Source organism: Candoia aspera, chromosome 4 (assembly GCF_035149785.1).
Source record: "Candoia aspera isolate rCanAsp1 chromosome 4, rCanAsp1.hap2, whole genome shotgun sequence".
NCBI classification, from domain to species: Eukaryota; Metazoa; Chordata; class Lepidosauria; order Squamata; family Boidae; genus Candoia; species Candoia aspera.
In genome coordinates, this window is record NC_086156.1 from 41,298,934 (window position 1) to 41,320,127 (window position 21,194).

The 21,194-nt window shown below is 39.3% G+C and overlaps 1 long non-coding RNA gene across 1 annotated transcript in view; it reads left to right on the forward strand.

Annotated features, from left to right (window-relative positions):
• Positions 1 to 1,171: 1,171 nt before the first annotated feature.
• LOC134496202 (uncharacterized) overlaps positions 1,172 to 21,194 on the forward strand; it is a 59,935-nt gene continuing 39,912 nt past the window's right edge. The window contains exon 1 of the long non-coding RNA XR_010067876.1: positions 1,172 to 1,426. This is a non-coding gene — a long non-coding RNA (uncharacterized LOC134496202). The remainder of the gene's footprint in view (positions 1,427 to 21,194) is intronic.

Consider the following 21,194-nt stretch of genomic DNA (forward strand, 5'->3'; position numbering starts at 1 on the left):
CCTAATTCAAATGGTGAGTTTAATAAATTAGTATTACTATTACATTTCTCTTAATTCACAAACTATTATTCTCATTCTGACTGTAACACTTCCTTCCAGAGTTTTTCACGATCTTTGCTGCATGTTATACATTTGCCAAAATTATGGGGAGGGGAGATGCAATAGGTGTGGGAGAACACAATTCCTTAAATAGGTAGGGTCAGGCATAGGGTTACACCTTCTGTCCATTTCCAAAAGGCACTCCTGACTTCACAATGCAGAGGTGAGACCTGTTATTTAAAGCCAGTCCCCGTGAATTTTGATTCTTCCTTCTTTGAAAAAAAAATTCAATCACTAATCTGAAGTTCCGAGGAGAACCTGGTTTCTTATCTAAACGTGTCGAGGGGGGTCTGCGCGTTTGTCTTTCTGCTCCCAACCTTTCTCTCCAATTTTGCCCGCGCAGTGGTCGTCTAGAGAGGGAGCTCCAGTCGCGCAGAGGAAGAGAAACGGGAGCGCGCGCACGTGCGAAGCACGGAGAGATTAATATCTAGGAGACGCGGGCTATGGAGCAGGGGGGAGCGGCGGGCGTGGGGCCCTGCTGTAAAGCCAGCCTCGGCCAAGCGATCGCTCCGGATTCTTATCTGCAGGCTTGTGGCCGGGTCGAGAACCTCTTGCTCCGCTTGGTTGCCACGTAGGTCGTGCCCACCCTCCTTAGGAAAACCAGGGGATGGAGACGGCTTAACTTTTACTGGGCATCCCCGGGGTTGCTGTCCGTTTCGCGGGCTACAGTTCCGCAGATTGGGCTAGCTTTCCAATTGAACTTTGTTACAGGAGGCTGCGGCAGCCGCAGGGAAGGACGGAGAGGCACGGCTCCAGGTAGTGGGCATTAATATAGATGCCCAGGGTTGCCCGGGCCTGAGACCCCGCATAATCACCACCCTGAGAAAGCAGAAGAAAGAGGAGAACTGACCGCCAAGACGAGGCGCATCCCCAGCGTCCAGAACTGAGCGGCGACTAAACGCCACCGCAGCACTCACGGCAGTCGGAGCATCACACGCCGGCTGCGAGAGTCTTGGGGATCGGAGGGGGGGGGGAATGCACGCGTGAAACAGCCGCCCCCCCCCCTCAGCTCAGAAAAATCATGTGAGCCCGTTACGGCTTAACTCCTTTTTTTTTTTTAAGGGGGGGGGTTATTAAAACAAAGACCCATAAGAGGTAGACCAGCGCGCGGCGGAAAGTCTTGTCGCTTGCTTTTGTTGGACACCCGACGGGTTGGGAGATGGAGGTGCAAGGAGTTTCTCCGTGCCCGTCGGAGCCCATCCCCCACGCGCGGGGGTCAGGAGGCTGCCAGCCGCCGCCGCAGCAGGATGGGCAGGCAGGGGAAAGCGCCGGCGACAGCGCTCAGCTGCCGGAGAAGAGGAAAAGCGACGAGAAGGAGGACAAAAAGGTAGGTTACAACTCCGCTTGCCCAGTCGGAAATCGTTTATCTGCACAGAACGGAGGAGCCGCCTTTAAGAAGCTGGGAGGTTCGTGGCGGTGGGGTGGGGGAGATTGGGGAAAAAAGAGGGAGAGAGAGAAGGAATAATCTGGATGGGGAATGAAGGATGGAAAGGGGGTGGGGACCCAGTCTGGTCTGGTAGAGAAGTGGAAGCCGCGAGCCTGCTCTACGAAATCGCCTCGGGCTCTGGATTTTGACCCCCGGGTAATATATGTTGCATGAAGTCGTCTTCCTCCTTCTCCTCCTCTTTTTTTAATAGAAGCGTCCCTATCACCTTATTTCCTTTCTCTGAAACAATGAGTTCTGCTGCCTAAGGCAAGGGCGGTTATAAGATTGTCGAAGGATAAGGCAGATTTAGAAGAGTTAGTATCTGTGTGTGAGAAAGACCTTTTTTCCCCATTCCTGTGCTAGATAATTTGTGGACCTGACTGGGTGTGTTTCATCTTGTGTTCTGAATTTAGTTCCTTAGTCGTCATGCAATGAAATTAAAATGGAGTAAAACGGCTGGTTCAAAAGTTTGATTTTATGCTTAACAAACTCTTCTTTGCTCTATGAGTGTGCATACGTGTGGTGCATATGTTTGTGTGTGTGGTGTGTCAGTATGCACATATATATACAGGCATGCATGCATATATATTTGAATATAGGCCTAGAATGGGATTAAGTGTGTGTGTGTAGACAGAGAGACAAAGGGAGTGTGTAAGAGATAAATATTGCCTGCATATTTTGTTGTTATGTCTTTGCTGTGTCATTGCAAATTGGCAGCTCCTTTTTGTGTGAAAAGCAGACTTTTACCTTTGGAGTTCAGTAGAGAAATGGGTCAGCCTTGCCGTCATTGGAGCTGATTTATGAGAGATCCCTGCCTCTATAAATTCTTTGAAACATCTGGGGAGAAAGAAAGCATTGTCACTAAAGACAGCGTTAGCAAGTTGCATTGATCTGTGCTCCTGTCTGTAAGCATGCTTTCTTTTCCTCTAATATTTCTAAGTCAAGATTTCCTAAACTGGTGTATAGCTTGCAATAAAGATGCTCATGGTGGCCTACATTTTCCTTCCACCGTAAGCATGACTAAATGACTAAGTAAAACATTACATCCTGCCAAAGTAAGTAACATTCCGGTAAAAGCATGCGGTTTCCCCTTGTAGATGGTAACTATTGTGTCAGTAGATTGTCATCTTAAAGCACAAATGATTGCCCTATGCTAGAAGTGAATTGTGTTTCATTGGTCTAGTTGAAACATGACTAGTATTAAAATTTGTGTAAGGAAATATTCAGACAGCTTTGAAATAAACAAACATGCACAGGTTAAAGAAAGGGGGCCCCAAATGTTGGAGTAAGCTACTAAGTATGAAAAAAAGATATAATTATGCCTTAATGCATTCCAGGTTGTACCTAGTATTTGCCACCTTCTTTGATGCATGTTACAAGGGTGTATAATACATTTCTGTAAGAAGCAGAAAAATTAACACATGTACCACATGTCTTTTTCATAGACAATGCTATATTCAATTATATTTTAGGTGTATTAACTAATTTGTAATGGTGGCATTTTTATTAACTGGGTCTCCTTTTCCTGTTACAAAGAAAATAGAATTCCCAAGACAGGTCATTTTACTATTTCTTTGTTGTTGTTTTGAACTTCTTAATGTGGCTGTGTATAGAACATGTATGTATTTGTGACACTGTTAAGTTGTGATTGCAGATTGCTGTAGTATATACTAATAAGCTTTGGCAGTTTAGGTTTACAAACCATATTTTTCAAATATTAGCCTGCAAAATGTTAATTAAAATATACAACGACAGCTACCCCTAGAATCTGTAGCAGCTGTGCCAGTGCCTTCAGCATCACAAAACCCTGTCATCAGCAGAAATCTGTGATCAATACTTACTTTTAGATGCATTGTGTGCTCTGTCAAATGTTTTACTAGCAGTTGGTAGAAGGAAGTCAAATAATACATGTCTGCTGGTGAAAGAAGACTCTGAGGATGCTTGGTTAGAGATTTATAGCTGAAACGTAAATAAGTCTTCTGCTGTGGTGGAATTTCTGTGATGCTTGTGAGCAACTTCTTATGAAATAAATAAAAAGACTGTTTTTCCTAAAGTGTGGCTTCAAAAATAACACCCCAGCAGCAGCATCCTTAGTACCCAGTATCAAAACTGTTCTTGACTTTTTTGTTATCTAAGGAACTGGTTTGAGACTATGGAAAAGAAGGGAATTAATTAGGCAATTCTAAGTCTAGAATGCTAATCAGCAGTGCTAAGTCATTCCTGATTTATTTATTAAAGCAAACCTTTTCCAGATTGGTATGAATGTTGTGCACCTAAGCATCTGGCTTTACTGAGTGTGTTGAAATGCAGAATATTTGCAAAGCAGCATTTTTTGTGTGAAACTGCAAAGTGTACTTCAGTCATGGACACAATAACACTCCCATTCCCTTGAGTAAACTTCTTTGGACTCAATAGGATAAGGTTCAAATACTTAAGAATAGGATTTATTTCACAGATGGAGGAATGAGACTGAAAGGCTATAATTTCTTTTCAGTCACACATTATTTACATTTATGTCAAAGAGCCAAGCAACATATTAAATCCTGTCATGTTTTAGAGTTCCTCTTGAATTGTCAATTGATGTTGCAAGTAAGGAATCATGTTTTTGAAAACTATGTAGGGAGGGAGCACCCCTCTATTTCTGAATGCAGAAAATTAGCATATTGGGCAGAAGGGGTAGAACAAAAATAACCTTCCTGGACAGCTAGTTTTCTCTGTGAAAGAATTCTGTGTCTGTGTTTACTGTGGCAAGTGAATGTTAGTATTTCAAGTAACAAGTGTCCAATCCAGGAGCTGGGATACAGGTCAATATTTCTCCAGATTCATTTCAGGTTTCCAGTGAATTGTAACATAACCTGCAACAAGTTGTTCAGATTGTGGAAATATACTAGAAGCAGTGGTTATATATAAGGCTAGGTGGCTCTTCAGATCACCAAAACTTTCTCTGTGTGAGAGCTGATCACACTTTGTAGATCTTCAGAGGTAATATTATAGAATAGTAAAAAGTCATTTTTTCCTTGTGCAAAGCCATAATGTGGTTTGGTTTGGTTTGGCTTAGCATGATGTGCAAATTCAGCCATTGGAGTTTGCAAATCATGCCACTATTGTCTTTCAACAAACTGTGAGTTCATGTAAGGTGGGATTCCAACATTTCATCACTATTTCCCTCTCTCTGCAAACTCCTCTGAAAGCCTAGTTGGCAAGCACAGGAGTTGCCACCAGAATTCCTGTCTGAGAGGCCTAGTTTCACAAGGAGTGTCTGAATTTCATCTTAACATAGGGGTAAGTGTCTTGAGGCAGTCAAGCATTTATCTCAGCATTGCTGTTTGATCCTTCCATGTCTGCGGCAGCTTTGAAACGTAGTTCACTTCAGAGCTTTTTATAATTTGGGACTAAACAGAACAAACCTGCCAAGTCTAAGGTGGGACTGATATTTAAATTTCTAAAGCTGGCTTTAACTTGCAGTCAAATATGTATGTTATAAACTGTGATTTAGTGTGGAAATTAAGTGGAACTTAGTTGGAAAAAAATTGAAGATGTGTTGGTTTTCAGGAATGTTATTAATATACTAGCAACATATTTTCAAAGATCCTCCTCAGTTATATAGCAACCTTTATTTACTTATTATTGGGAAAACAGTCTCATGCTGGCTGGGCAATTCTGGGAGCTGAAGTCCACACACCTTAAAGTTGCCATGGTTGAGAAACATGCATTGGAGATAGTGAAATTAATGGTGTGGAGATAGGCATAGGGTTGCATTCTAAAATGTTAGATATCTATTTCAAGGAACCTCTAAAATGGTTCTTTTCTTTGTTTTATTTCTGTGTCACTTCCTTTTGTTTTCAGAATAGTATTTATTCCTAAATCTGGGAAAGCGGGTTTGAAAGCTCCTGTCAAATGAGGGGCGTTACGAGAGACATCTCTTGTAGTTTGAGGTCAGAAATGGTTAAAAGATCTGTTTCTGGATTCTTTTAAATTGAAATCCCTCAGGCAGCTTCACAGAGTGTCTTCATAGATTCTATAAAGGTTTTGTCAAATTTCATGCAATGTTAGAGACCCTTAGAAGGGGACTAATAAACACAGAATTTAAAATTATTTTGTCCCTTAAAAGAGTTGCAGAAACATGCTGAGAGGAATAACTGCTTGGATTATTTTTCAGTCAAATGATCAATAAATGGATGAAGCTTGAAAAGCCACTTATACCAAGGATGGCTCTTGGGGCAAGCTCAGAAAATGTTAGGAGATCTCATTAAAATATATACTGTTTTGAGTCAAGAGGATCAAAAAATGAAGTGAGGTGTATCTGAGTGCATTCAGTTATGTATGTGTGCATACCTACAAAAGGAGATGATTGTGTGAGAACAACACAATAAAGAGAACATGTGGAAGATAACCTAGAAGTCAGTGTTTTATTATCTGTTGTTATTTCTACAGTTTTTTGCTGTATACCATGTGATTTATTAGTGCTTATCCAATTTAACTTCACTCACACTTCTGTGAGGTAAATCTGGCTGATGCTTTGCTCTAGATGATCCAGTGAGAATTGAGTTAAATCTCCTATGGATATCCTGGCTAAGTTCACAGTCTTATTATCATAACTTCTGTATCATGGATTATTGAATGTGATTTACAAAGCACATTTTGGCTGCATTCATACAACCCACAAAAAGCTACAACATGGTTTATTTGCATTATGGGAACCCACTGTGTATGGGAACCCACTGTGCATGGCATGAGGTTAGATTATTTGAGGGACTGCCCCTCCCCAGTTACATCCACCCGTCCTATCAGGTCTGGCAGAAGGGGCATGTTACGGGTCACATTCACTAACTGACAGGACCCAGGAGGAGAGCATTTTCTGCCTTGGCACCCACCCTTTGGAACATCATCCCCACTGAGGTTAGATTGGCCCTGACCTTACTGGCTTTCCAGAAGGGCCTGAGGACATGGCTTTGTCATCATGCCTGGGGATCTGGCGGAAGTGGTGTGGAGCTGCAAAATGGTTGTACTGTACTGTTAGTAAGGTGGATCATGCTTTCCTGCAGATTATTTTCATGGTTTTTAATAGTTTTTAATAGTTTTAATGGTTTGTTGCTATTTCAGTTATTTTTTTGTATTGTTTTTTTGGGTTTTAACTGTGTGAGCTGTGCAGCCAGTTATGTGAGATGTGCAGCTATATAAATTGAACAAATAAATACATAAACCTCACATCTGCAAATGCACTTTTCTTTGCACAACCGTGCCATGGAAAGGATGATGCGTATTTAGAATGCAATCCTACATACGTTTAATTTTAGTGTAACTTATTTCCAGGTAAGTATGTTCAGGATTGCAACCATAATAGTGTCAGTCATTTTCACATAAGAACATTTTAATGGATTTACTTCATCCTTTGAGTAAAAGTTAGGTTTTCTGGATATTGAAAATTTATCTCAGTATATTTTCAATGTATAGCTGGTTCACACATTCAGAATAGAGCACGTCAACCTCACATATGCAAACTTTGTTGCATATAAGCAAAGTGTACAGAATTAACCCAGTTAGTGTCTGTTTCTACTGACTTAAACTGCACTGATTTTCCTAGATGTGAACTCTTCAGCATTTCTTTCCATGCTTACAGACAGTACTTTTCATATTCTTTGAGGTAATGTGGTGAAACTGTCACTGCATATTTCCACATGTTTTTTTATTATTCTGGTCAAACCAGTTTTTCTGTTCAAACCATTTTATGGGGAATAACAGCAATTGGGAAATGGAAAAATATAGCAAACTAACTTCTCCTTTTCTAGTAAGAGTCTCCCCATTCCACTGTTTTTGTTTACCAGTCAAATTATTGGCACTGGATTATGGTTATATAACAATATCCATATAGGGGAAATTACTCCTGGTGTTTCAGAAAAACCATGTTCTCAATACAGTTATACATCTGATTGACCATTGTAAAAATCCAGGAAGCTTTTGGACTGATCCGGCAGGCCTGTTCTTAGGTAAACGATAGTAGTCCCTGTTGGAAGTGGCATAGTAATGGTAGACACTAGAGGTGGTTTGACTGACAGCATGAAAATACTCAGCTATTGATTGGCCAGAAACATCCAGTACAGTCACAGGCTAATGATGTCAGTAGCATATTGTAAGATATTGCTGTCTATTTAGTTGAAGTCCATTACAAATGTATGCAATTCCTTTCCTTGACTGAAGGATGGTTTTCCACTAAGTATCCTTTCCTCATGATGGACACAAAGAAAGTATTTAGACATGAACATGGGCCCTGATTTCACAGACTGATACTTTGTCCAGTTTGAAAATCCTGAATCTTTGAATAACCTTACACATTTGTATAAATCTTTTATTCAAACTCTGCAGCTAATGGAAAACTGAACACAATGGAAATATCAAATCAATATATCCTGTTTGTGCTGGTTTAAAGTCATTGAGCAAACATGTTAGCCCAAGAGCAAAAATCCAGTCTAACTTTTGCTCCAGAGCTTTCAGAAAATAGGTTGTGGACATAAAATGTCAATTTTGTTTGTTCTAAGTTACTATCCATTTTGGGAAGTTAGGGGTCTCAGAAAAACAAGCCGCACCGACAGTAAATAGGGAATGATATATGCAGTATGTTATTTCAGGTCACCAACGTAGAAGTGCTAATTTTAACAGAAGAATGAAAATAAAGAAAAACTAGATAACCCTGTGATCCTTTGGGTCATCCTTTGAGAGAAAGATAGCATGGTCTGATGTGACCAAAATGAACATTAAATTTTAGGCTGACCATATTTTTTTTACCCCAATGCTGGATGGTCCCATGATCATCTAGGAAGTGCATATATCATAAATAGAAAAATAATTGTAGTGACAAATGAACTTCAATAATAAATCAATATTTATTTACCTAAACAGATAAACAGAATGACCACAGGCAGGCAAAAGAGCAGTGGGAGCGGGAGCAACTTCCAATTACCTACCAGCTTTCCCATTGACTTTGCTTGTGGGAAGCTGGAAGGGAGCATTGGTGTGATAGAACGTGTTCCTAAAGGAAGGGGTGATGTGGTGGATTTCAGCCCTGCCGCTGAGGCCCAGGAAGGAGGGATCACATTCCAGGCAGATAAGAGGATTGACAGTCCAGAGACTGTTGCTGGGAAAGTTCAGAGGTACAAGGTAGCTCCGCCCTAGAGTCTCCCAGGTTATTTCCCCTTAGGTCAGTTAGAGTAGCTTTAGTCTGGCAAGATTCTGTCTGTATGGTGAAAGCAATAAAGATCTGGAGTTTGGAATACACTGACTTGACATTATTCTTGGGCTGGCCCTGACAGTTGGAAATCATGATTACGTGACTGCAGGGACACTGCAACAGCCACAACTTTGCGAATAAAACTGCTCTGAACATTGTGGAAATTTCAATTCCACAGGAGTAATGGGTCCTGGATTTTTAGGCATTCTTTAAGTTAACTGATTTTAGGTACCTTCATTCAAAAATTGTTGCGGTATAATGCACTGTTTCAGCTAACTTGAGGGTATAAGCAGATAAACATACGAGACTTTTAGTAGTATATAGATACTAGCTCTTTAAATATAGATAGTATTAGCAAATACCAGTTGTTGGCTTAAACACTACTGATAGTTCTCCATTCTCCAACATCAATGATCTTTTACTACCTATTTATTATCTTAGATCCATTTTTAAAAATATAGTTTTAAATACATTGGTATTCTGTAGCATAAAATCTCTATAAGAGCAAAAGAATTACAAGGAACTCATTGTAAAAATGTAACAAATGAGAGTGTAAATTGTAAACATTAATAAATTGTTAACAGCATTTTTTTTCTAGAATACTGCAATCTTTTGATGTAAAGATACGTGACATTCCTTAATTAGATTACAATATCAAATTAAATCTTCATTTCCAAAAGCCTTATCCAAATATTGTAACCATTGTTTTCAGTGAATGATATTTTATTTGTAAGTAAGTCAGGATGAAATACATACTGGATTGGGAACTTAAAAATAGATGGAAATATAGAAAATAACTGTCAGTGTAGATCTATAATTTCAACAGTTCACAAGTGGAACTTGAAGGAAAACTTTTAGCAAATTCTTTTAAATTACTTACCAGATTTGCTGCCTAATCTGCCCAGTGTTTAATTACTATCCTTGTACAGAGATTTCACTGTTTTCTACAGTTTGCTTTTTCCAGATTTGAAATAAGCACTCGCTTCTGCCGAAAGCAGAACTGCGCAGCAGTCTTATCTCGGGACACAATCAACGGAAAGATCTGAACATGCTTGAATTAATATGCTTACAGCACCGTGGCTTCAGAAGCCATAATGAAAAAGGGTTCCCTGTTGCAAGTAGGACCTTAAGTACTTAATAGCTTTCTTTAGAACTTTGTGCTGAATGTGCATAGAGATATTAGGCAGGGAGATGCTGTCTACACGCTCAATTCCTATGTTCACAATCCATTCACATGTTCTCAGGATTCTAGTTTACTGCATTGTCTTGTATAGTTGGAATCTTCTCTAAGATCAGTATATGCAATATTGAAGCTGTAGCACAGTAAACATTTTAATGTTTTTCCTTGTATTTTATTGTGCCTATAAGTATATATAAAGACTCCCTCAAGTCAAGTTCAATTTCTGGTGATAGCATGCTATGTCTGTGTTGTGTTCTTGGCGACTAAATGGATATGGAATTTTTTCCCCCAACCTCCTGGTATAACATACATTTTAGGATTCCCTGATGGTCTCTAGTAATAACTAAGACTGATCTAACAGCTTTTTTTTTGAGATAAGCCAACATAAGCTATGTACTGCTGCCTACAGTATGTGCATATAAGTATACCAGTGCTTAAATGATTCAGAGGGGTGAGGGTTGTTGCTCTTTCATGGATTACATATGTAGGAGAAGTAACAGGCCTTCTCAGTTGTGGCTCTAGTGCTTTCAGTTCCTTCTCCAGAGAAGCCAGTACACCAAGCTTTTTGAAAACTCTGCAAACTGCTTTTCTTCAGATAAGCTTCTGGAAATGCTTAAATTTCGGCAGTGGTATTTTAAACTAGACAGGGTACTTTGGCAATCTAGTTCTGACTGAATATCTTAATTTCATACCATTGATGTAAACTGGATTTTTTGTTTTTTGCAAGCTGACCTGATAATGTATATGGAAAATATTAAATTACAAAATATATCTTGTTTCTTCGATGGCATCCCAGCTGAACTGTTCAAAATCTTGCAAGATGATGCTGTCAAGGTAATGCATGCTATATGCCAGCAAATTTGGAAAACACAAGAATGGCCATCAGATTGGAAAAAATCAACTTATATCCCCATACCAAAAAAGGGGAACACTAACAAATGTTCAAACTATCGAACAGTGGCACTCATTTCACATGCCAGTAAGGTAATGCTCAAGATCCTGCAAGGTAGACTTCAGCAATTCATGGAGCAAGAATTGCCAGATGTACAAGCTGGGTTTAGAAAAGGCAGAGGAACTAGGGACCAAATTGCCAATATCCGCTGGATAATGGAAAAAGCCAGGGAGTTTCAGAAAAGCATCTATTTCTGTTTTATTGACTATTCTAAAGCCTTTGACTGTGTGGACCAGAACAAATTGTGGCAAGTTCTTAGTGGTATGGGGATACCAAGTCATCCTGTCTGCCTCCTGAAGAATCTGTATAACGACCAAGTAGCAACAGTAAGAACAGACCACGGAACAATGGACTGGTTTAAGATTGGGAAAGGAGTACAGCGGGGCTGTATACTCACCCTACCTATTCAACTTGTACGCAGAACACATCATGCGACATGCTGGGCTTGAGGAATCCAAGGCTGGAGTTAAAATCGCTGGAAGAAACATTAACAATCTCAGATATGCAGATGATACCACTTCGATGGCTGAAAGCGAAGAGGAACTGAGGAGCCTTATGATGAAGGTGAAAGAAGAAAGTGCAAAAGCTGGCTTGCAGCTAAACCTCAAAACAACCAAGATTATGGCAACCAGCTTGATTGATAACTGGCAAATAGAGGGAGAAAATGTAGAAGCAGTGAAAGACTTTGTATTTCTAGGTGCGAAGATTACTGCAGATGCTGACTGCAGTCAGGAAATCAGAAGACGCTTAATCCTTGGGAGAAGAGCAATGACAAATCTCGATAAAATAGTTAAGAGCAGAGACATCACACTGACAACAAAGGTCCGCATAGTTAAAGCAATGGTGTTCCCGTAGTAACATATGGCTGCGAGAGCTGGACCATAAGGAAGTCTGAGAGAAGGAAGATAGATGCTTTGGAACTGTGGTGTTGGAGGAAACTTCTGAGAGTGCCTCAGACTGCAAGAAGATCAAACCAGTCCATCCTCCAGGAAATAAAGCCAGACTGCTCACTTGAGGGAACGATATTAAAGGCAAAACTGAAATACTTTGGCCGCATAATGAGAAGACAGGACACCCTGGAGAAGATGCTGATGCTAGGGAGAGTGGAGGGCAAAAGGAAGAGGGGCCGACTAAGGGCAAGGTGGATGGATGATATTCTAGAGGTGACGGAGTCGTCCTTGGGGGAGCTGGGGGTGTTGACGACCGACAGGAAGCTCTGGCGTGGGCTGGTCCATGAAGTCACGAAGAGTCGGAAGCGACTAAACGAATAAACAACAACAACAATCTTGTTTCTTAAAAGAATAAGTTTCATAATTACTTTCCACATTTTGTAACTGGCTATGTAAGAGTGTGAGATAAAAACTGGTTTCACAGATCACATTAAGCTGTAATGTAGTTTGATTGATTTTGGTTTACCATGTATATGAACTCAGTCGTTGCAGCTTATAAACCATGATTTATGATTTAGTATTATTTGTGAACTTAGCAGTTTTTTGAATTAATTGTAATTAAACCATTATTTAATGCAGTGTGTAAATCAAGCTATACTGTGTCGTCTTTCTCATTTTAATCTTACTTAGTTAACTGTAATATGATATATTTAAATATTTTCTTTCTATCTACTACACAGAAGAATAAAACATTTCTAGAAATACTTACCAGAAATACTTGTGGTAAGGTAGTAAAAATTACAGTAAAATATTTTACTTTAAAAAATATTTATAGGAACCATTATTAGGACACATAGCATATCAGTTCAGCAAATGAAAAAAAAAAATTGTTTGAAGGCCCTTGCGGAATAGGAGCCAGATTCTCAAGTTAAAACTGTCAGTAGAAATAGCACATTTTTGAGTGATTTATTTTAAAAAATCTATTCTGTTGAAATAGGTTCTTTCATGTTCCAGGTATTCTCCGTTTTGCATAAAAGGGTCATATAAAATGTCAAACACCTATGCTGATACTGTGCTGAGTTTAACACATTTGTAAAACTAATGTGTGTGGAATCCTTTGTGCTATTGTGATGGGTGGGAACATGTATATCAGTGAAACTGTCAAAATCTTAGCATCTTTTACTGGCATTTAACAGAGAACTTTAATAAGTCATATTCTGCTAACCACAAATACATCAGTTACAAATTAAAAAAACAGTAGGCACAAGTCAGTCAGATGTTTTCTTTCACTTTTGTTTTAAGGAATGTCTGTTCTTAGAAGTTCCCCACATATTAATTGATACAAGATTACTAAGGTAGGCTAATTGTTCAGTAGTGACATCCAAATTGGAACTTGTTTCTAATTAATATAAGAACCTGCTGAGTTGTTTGCCAACTTTCCAGGACAGATGGTGAAAACTTTCAGGGTAGAAGCCCATGAAGAGAGTTGGAGTGGAATAAGAAGTATAGCTTAGATAATTGTGGACTATTGGGATGGGGGGGGGGGGATTGGAAATGGCGGTGATAATAATGGCAATATTAATAGGGATGAGCATTACTTCAGATTTGATTTAGAATAATTGTTTTGAATTGCATGGGAACATGAATTAAGCACCTATCTGTGATTTATTAAAGCAGTTATTATTTTCAAATTACTTACTTTTTTCAATAGTACATGACTGTAGGGCTTCAGTTGCAGCAGTGTGATGCTAGAAACAGATGCAATTGTTTAATGAGTCAAGACCTGTGCTGCATTCATGCTCCTGTGCATTTTGAAGCACTTCTTCTGAAGTGAATCTGAAGCTTTGCACAGCCCTAAAGATTAAATCATACAGCTATATTTGATTTTAACTGCTGCTTGTAGTTTATGAATGCGGTATTTTGAAGAATGGATAGTCTTTTATTCTTCAGATATTGTTGAGCTGAAATGCCATATGCCATAGCCAACATTTCAGACCAACATCTGTAAAGATATTTATTCTCTTTGACACAGAAACATCTACATGCAAATTGTTATAAACCCTGATAATTAAGGAAATACAAGAATGGATAGAGACAGTAGAAGTGGGGAAAGGGTCTCTGTATCCATGAAAATCAGGTAGTACAAGCAGCATCATACTTGTCAGTCCTTCAGGGTTGTCTAAGAAGACTCTACTTTATTGAGTTAGGCTATAGTTACAGGATCTTGCAAGTCTGCTTACATTTTCTCTTCCCTCCCTCTCATACCCCAGGAGTCTGGGAAGAGTCAGTTTGAGTCTGTTTCTAGTATTTTCTCTTTTCCCAGGGCTCAGTGCATGCTTCTGTACCTTTTGTATGTGTAATGGTTTGTGAATGTTTTCTCCAAGGTCATCTTCATGACTCCCTACAATCCTAAAGATTTATTTGAATCTTTTGGTATGCTTCCAGTGGAATTTGCTTCACCCTAATGGGTCAGTTTATATTTTAGTATGCATGTTGAATGAATTAATAATGAATAATAGAGCTGTGCAATTCCAAAAAGCTGCTTTAGAGTGCATGGCGGTGTGAACTTAGCATCTGTCTGCAATTCTTTAAAGCAGCTGCTTCTTCTCTTGGGATTACACAGCAGCTGTAGAGGGCCTTTGCTCTGGAACAATGGTGATGATAGTACAACAGGAGTCCACAAAGGAAACTGACGATCATCAACAGACTGAAGGCAAATATCACAGATCTGCTGCTGAACAGGTTTAGGCTTCTAAACTGCCTTGAAGGGAGTCTGCCTACAGCCCCACCCAAACTGAAACCTGTGAATCCAATTACACATATGGAACACATTTTGGAGACATATAGATGTAGATATGTAGATAAAGATACTCATTTTACCCAGATAAAGAAAATAGCATGTTTCTGCAGTATATGTGTAATAGCATACATACTTCCATCCAGAGAACAGGCATTTGGGGTTTGTATTATACTTGGTGGATTTATAATTGCTGTGCAAGGGGAAGCATTGCTTTGAGGGACATCAGATCTTAATTTAGATTGTTCCTTGCAAATACTCAAGTCACTGCAGAAAACTTGATAGGCCATGATGGGAAGTTCAGGTCTAAAGGAAGCCATTCTTCACACAGCACACAGTGACATCAATATAGAGATGGCAACGAGCATAGATAGCTTTAAAAGGGAAGTAGAGACATTTACGGAAGGTCATGTTATCAGTGTCTGGGAGTCATGATGGCTATATATTTACCTGCAGCATTGCAGACAGCAAATACCTGTTGGTGGGAACAGCTGTGAGAAGATGACATGGCACTTGTGGACTTCTCATAGAGTCACTGGCATTCACCACTCTGACAATAGAATTCTGGAGCAGATGGGCATTTTGTATGATTTAGGAAAGCTATTTATTTTCCTGTTTTGCACTTCTTGCTAAGTTATGGGTTGTTTCAAAGGAATTCTCAGTTTTGAAAGTAGCATGCTCTGCCTTGGAGTGCATTGGGATGGGGATCTTTCTGATCCATTAGCATGGAAAAACATAAGTATATGGCTCTGTGTGTATATGTGTGTGTTTATCGGAATAGATTGGACTTCATAAGAAACATAAAACATTAAAAGTGGAGGAATCATGCCAAACAGCATAGAAATCAATGGAAGGGTTTATAAATTGTTTCAGTTGCTCAGTTGCTTCTGATTCTTTGTGACCCAAGGAGTGTAATTTTATCATGACTGTCTTGTCACTGCTTACTTCGTTGAGTTCTTGTAAGCCCAAGTTTGTGTCATCAGTGATAGTATCTAGCTACCTTGTCTTCCATTGGCCCTTTTCAATTGCCTTCAATTATTCAAAGCATTTGTGTCTTCTCCAGTTGGGCTTTTCCCATGTTTTTGCTCTGTGTCCAAAATACTTAAATTTCAGTTTCATTATTAGTGCTTTAAGAGATACTTGCTCATTTTTTTCATTAAAATATAGTCCTTTAACAAGTCAGATAAATAAAAGTGAGTAAATTCTGCCAAGTTTTCTCCACATTTCCCCCAAGTCAATTAGATAAAAGATAGTAGGCTCACTTACCAGTCATTGGATCCAGTTGTTCCTCTTCCTTCTCTCCCAAGTGTTTTAGAAAGCTAGGAAGTGTTTGGCCATTTTCTACCCTTGAGTTTGGGAGTTTATTAAAGAAACCAGAATTGGTTGGTTTTGCAAAATGTGTCAGGCCAAAGTTAAACAAACAGTGGTTTGGCTGAGTGCTATGTATGAACCAGATGTGTTGGTTTTTCTTGTCAAGCCTGATTAGCAATGGCCTTTGTATGTGGTTTTGCCTCTTTCAGTGAAATGATGTTCTAAAATAAGAGAATTTGTCTGTGGTCATGAATAGTCGAAATTCTAATAGTGCATTCAACTGCAGGAAAATAATTCTTACAAAAGGCTCATAGAAATGTCAGAGGTCAAAGCAAAATGTTTGCTTTGTCAGGCCTTTCATGTGTCTTTCAATAGTTTTGTATACCTGCAGAGGGAATTTGAAGATACTATCTCCCAAAGGAAATTTCAAAGATTGAAAGAAAAGGATTATTTAAAGAGGTGGTAAGTACATGCTATAGAATTAAAAGGAACTTGATTTCCCTTTGTTAAACTATTTCCCTAATGTGTACGTTATATAGAGTTTCATGCAACAGCAAAGCATTTGTTTTATATGCAATTTGTACTAAAATTTTGGAGCAAAGTATTTTTCTCCATAATTTTTTTTAATGCAAAGCAGCTTAAGGTAGGGTTATCCAAACAATCACTGTAAGGCAGTAAAGAAACAGAAAAACCTCCCTTTGCTACCATTTATGTGTGTGTGTGTGTTTTTTTTTTTGCTTTAATGTGCAAACACAAAGCAAACAAAATTTTTCAAAGGATGAAGAAATGAATGATCATAGAGAAATATTTTACTCTTGCTGCCATTCAGATTGATTTTAGTTATTTATTTATCAATCAAATTTATCACTGCCTATCTCCCCTACAAAGGAGGGACTCTTGGCAGTTCACAATAAAAACAAACCAGATCTGGTAGCCCTACTTTAAGGTAATATATTTGCAAGTGTGCTCCATTGTATGGGAACTAGAAATCTTTAAGTTTAAAAGAGAAAGACTATTGATAGTAGATATAATAGCAACTAGTGCAACCAGTTAAGTAGTTGCAGGGGAAAGGGAATTCAGTTATAAGACTGTAGTATATGAAGAAGATGCTGATGTTGGGGAAAGTGGAAGCAAAAGGAAGGGGGGCCAACCAAGGGCAAGATGGATAGATGATATTCTAGAGGTGACGGACTTGTCCCTGGGGGAGCTGGGGGTGTTGATGACCGACAGGAAACTCTGGTGTGGGCTGGTCCATGAAGTCACGAAGAGTCGGAAGCGACTGAATGAGTAAACAACAAAATATGAAGAAATTAATTGCATATTGCTGCCTTGAAGCTGCTTTTTTACAAATACAAAGCTTTCATTGGTGCCACTGAGAGCTTCCCACTGTGGTACATCGAAGCTTTGGGGGCAATTTTCAGCAGAACCCATAAACAGAAGGAGAGGCTCACCAACCCCACAATTCTCCACATGCTGCTGCCCCATTTGACCTCACTGGAGTTGTCACAACTTTTTTTTTAAACCCTTTAGTCATGTTAAGTATGTACTATATGTAAGACTTTGTGGAATTAATAGCATGTCGGATTAAACATACCCACACAAGTTGTCATGAGTAAGGATGGCGAGCAGGGGGCTCCCACCCAGACTGTCAAGCGCATGCGTAGCACTGAGGAACTGTTCAGCCATTCAAAGAGACACAGATCGGGACCGCCTTAACCTTTGGGGTTTATATGGCAGGGTTTTCCCACGCTTCCTCAGTTTGTTAGGATTCTTGTTAAGTACTACTAATAAATATTAGAGACCAAGTCATTGTCTCAGTGTGTTTCCTGGTAATCAGGACACAAGTGAATGGATTGGAGATCTTTTCATGAGGAAGGCTTCATGCATAGCTTAGCATGGCATTTGTAATTCTGCATGCTCCTGTATCATGTAGTAAAGCTGTACAATACCCTCTTACATAAGTGGGTGCTTGAACTGAGCATTCACTGTATTTATATTACATTGACTGTTCAGATTGTATGCTAAATCAAAAAAGTCCAGTTAGTGAGTGCTATCATCTTATGTTTCCCCATCCTGTGCAACCTTTTAATAAAAGGTTCAGGTTTCCCATGTTATCCAGATTCAGAGTGGCTGCCATTTGAGAAAGAAATGCCAACAATGATTGATTTCAGATTCCAAGTTTGGATGCCTTGTGTTTGCACATCATTCTTGATTATTGAATGATTATGTGTCATCAAGTCATTTTTGACTCCTAGTGACCATAAAGATAGATTTTCTCCACGATGAACTATCTGTAGCCTGTTCTTTCAAATCTTCCAATGGTGCACACATCGGCACCATAACTGAGTCCATCCACCTTGCTGCTGGTCATCCTTTCTTTCTCTTTCCTTCCACCTTTCCCAGCATTAGAGCCTGTTCCAGAGAGCTGGGTCTTTGCATAATGTGTCTGAAGTAGGCTAATTTGAACATTGTCATTTGTGCCTCAGGGGAGAACTCTGGATTGATTTGTTCAGTAATCCATTGGTTTGTTTTCTTGGCTGTCCACAGCATTATACACATGCGCACCCCCCCCCCCCAAGTCCTGCTGGGCTGCCTCACCATAGCAGTGGTAGGAATGAGCAAAGAACATTGGGAGTGTGTGCCAAGAGTGTATATTCTCAGCAGGGTCACCAAAGGTATGAAGATCATCCCAGCTAAAGCAACCAGGCACCTATATTGGGCAGCAGCAATATAGGAAGATGCTGGAGGCAGATGATCACTTTAGTGACAGTGGCATCAATTCATACTGCGTGGGAGAAGGCAATGGTAAACCATTTCTGTATTTCTACCAAGAAAACCACATACAAAAAACACCACTCTTACTCATGGTTAACTAAACCATAGTTTACAGAATTAACCCAGTTGTCTGGTTTGCACAGACAAACCTAAACCTCAAACTAGGCAGTTTATCATAGTGTATTGTGTGAATTCATTTTGTTAAAAAGCCATCTTAAGGGGTAAGGTACTATTGCTCACTTGTTAACTGGACTTTTTGACAAATCATATTATGGTCAGTCAGCACTGAGTTAATTCAGGCAAGATCAAGGAATATCCCATATTCAAATATATGCAAATGTTTTGGTTTAGGTATTTATATATGGAGAAGGAGAAAATCAGGATAGAAACATGTGAATTTGGGATCATTTCCCAAATTTAACAAATGGGAATAAGGGAGAAAATCCAGTTCTTAGCTGAACACTTCCTTGAGGGTAAACTATATGATGTAGAGCTGCATGAATCATTAATCAGGTCCAGTGTATAGGCAGTGCCAGAAAATAGGGTTGACAGTATTTTTATATAGTCTGTTGGAAAGGAGATCCTATTGAGAGCTATGTATAGGCTTTGTGTGATCTACTGTGAGAGATTTAAAAAATAGTCCAGTTTTTATACATGACATTTTTCTAGTCCTTTGGTGAATTTAGCTTTTTGATCTTATGTGCTGTGAAATATGCAAACACAGTTTTTCCCTTACCACAGCTTCTTGCTTTTCATTCGCCTAGTCAGCAGTCCTATGCATGTTTACCTGGGAATAAGGGTCATTGTACAGAGTGAGACTTCTCCTGAGGAAACATATGTGGAAGGGAATTTCACTGTTCATTCATATCCACAATCTCTTATGAATACAGAAATCTATGCTTAATAAACAGCAAAAAACAATGAAAGAAGTGGGGCTCCAGCGCAACTGATGATAGCTCATATCTGGAGCAACCGTTAACCCAGTTAAACTGTTAACTGCTGTTAACCCAGCAAAGATTGAGAGGAAATAGTAACTATATTGTTTGGTGTTGTCTTAGTGTATTGTGCCAATCCTAGCCAGTTGTGGTTGCTAAACAAACTGTGGCTGAGCATGACAAATATATAGACAGAACTCCCATTCTTTCTTCTATTTATGATATTCTGCTGCTTTATGGTTCCCAGCTATGTGTCTTCCTCAGATCGTTCTCGCCTTTGCAGAGGTTTTCATTGCACTCAGTCTTTTATCCTCCATGCTTCCAACTGAATGGGATCTTATTCATGCTGCCTTCATGAGTAGATGTATTAGATAAGAGGATATAACTGTGTTTGTGTATGTCTCCACAAATGATTTGGTGTGGTGTGAATGCTCAAGGCTCCCCCAAGTACTTTGGAGCATAGAAAAGGCTTTTGCTGGTAAAGTATGAGTAAATAATAGAATATTTAGTCTCAAATAGGGGGGCATATCTGACTTTATAGAGATTCTGTTATTTGAAGGGGTGTTAAAGGACCATCTTCTCTGTCCTTTTAAAGTGAAATACCGTAAGGAAAGTAGTGGAGGGATTGGTGTTGCCTCAAGACATGCACTCAAGGGAAATTTCAGATTCATATTCTCCTAGTTCAGCTGTCATAAAGTCATGGCAATTCATGACCTCCACAGCCAGGCCTATGTTCCGTCTGCATCTCACCCACCTCCTGAGCTTTCTTCTCCTATTTCTGTATCCCAAGGCTGGAGGTAGAATTCTTACTGAAGCAGAAATTAAGCCCCTAGAGATGATATGAGGCTTTTCTATCTATCTACCATAATAATCCAATTAGCCCCATATGCCATAAGCACAATCCCCTCCCTCCCCCCACCCTGAATCATGTGTGCCAAAATGGAAGCTTAGAATTCTTCCTCAGCAGGAAGTTCATGGGTGTTGGGCTAGGTGGCAGATGTTCTCTGTAAGGACCCCGTGCTTTGAAACAGGCTTCTCCTGGAAATACACGTAACTCTCAACCTCCTTGCTTTCTGCAGTGCTGTTAAAACACTTTTGTTCCACTGTGTCTTTGACCCTACCCAATTGTGGGCATTGATCTTAGTATGTTTACTATCTCTTTTTTATTCTTTTTGTTTTGTCTACTACCCAGAGTCTTGCACTTGGGGCAGCCTCTAAGCAATGAATGAATGAATGAATGAATGAATCAGCCTGCCTGGCAATACAAAGTTTTCTATGCTTACTAAAGTCTGGAATATTACAAGTAGCTTTTTAGTTCTGTTATATTTTTATGTGGTAGTGGATAAAGGGGGAGGACAGCCATGTTTTTTCAGCTGTAAAGCAGTGAAAATTTAATCAGAAAGGACAACTAGTTCATGTATATTCTTGTATAAGCCTACCATCATTACACCCTTAAGTAGCTGTGGGTGGCTACTTAAGGGTGTAATTTCCAATAATAGATAGTTTTTGAATAGTCTCTCTTGTTTCAGATATTACAGAAAGACAGAGTGGAATTTTTTGTTTCATCATCTTTTAAAATGAAATTTTGGGTGCTTTAGTGTGCA